The sequence below is a fragment of the Octopus bimaculoides genome, chromosome 14, assembly GCF_001194135.2.
Source record: "Octopus bimaculoides isolate UCB-OBI-ISO-001 chromosome 14, ASM119413v2, whole genome shotgun sequence".
In the NCBI taxonomy this organism is placed as follows: Eukaryota; Metazoa; Mollusca; class Cephalopoda; order Octopoda; family Octopodidae; genus Octopus; species Octopus bimaculoides.
In genome coordinates, this window is record NC_068994.1 from 16215584 (window position 1) to 16216457 (window position 874).

General features: G+C 36.6%; 1 protein-coding gene across 1 annotated transcript in view; it reads right to left on the minus strand.

Annotated features, from left to right (window-relative positions):
- LOC106867680 (dynein axonemal heavy chain 6-like) overlaps positions 1 to 874 on the minus strand; it is a 319316-nt gene that overhangs the window by 158496 nt on the left and 159946 nt on the right. The window lies entirely within an intron of this gene.

Sequence of the window (874 nt, forward strand, 5' to 3'; positions counted from 1 at the left end):
ACCAGGCGGAGTGGTCTTAACACTTCTGCTGTGGAGTACAGGCTTTGTTGAGTACAACAAAGTACCAGGTATCTCAGTCCTTTCTAAATTATTCATTATTTTCAAAATTAATTGAAGTAAAGGCAGTGTATTTCAACAGGAATATAGTATCAAAAGGGTTGATGAGGTTCAATTATTGATAAGAAAACAGCAAAGGATTAGAACTCCTGAACATAGGATTTTTTGTCCTAGATATTCTATTCTAGAAAAGCATTAATATTGGTTTCAAATTTTGGCACAAGGCCAGCAATTTAATGGAAGGGGTTAGTTGATTACATTGACACCAATGCACAACTGGTACTTATTTTATCATCCCCCCTCCCCACATGACAGGTTTCTTTCAGTTTCCACCTACAAAATCTATGACAAGGCATTGGTCAGTCCAAGACTACAGCAGAAGACACTTGCCCAAGGTGCTACACAGTGGAACTGAACCTGGAACTATGTGGCTGGGAGGCAAGCTTCTTAACACACACCTACACCTGCACCTATGGAAACAAAAATAAACTTGAACCAATCAACAAAACTCTACAAACTTGCTCAACCTGCAAGAAATATCAGATAAATCTCCCTTGGATGTGTTAGATATTGTAGTTCTAAGTCACTTAAAAAGATGGGGTGGGATGGTCACAGCAAGAATGTCTATGATTATAGCTTTGTTCAATTAGTTATGACTTGGGGTTGAACAACACTGAAGAAGGAATTGTAATTCCGAAATATCATCGGACTATAGATAACCAAATTACAACAGGTATATAGTCCATTTCTTGTTTTATAGTGCATTGTTGTATCATTCTAAACTTTTATTCTTTACAAACACTATCATAATTTTTCT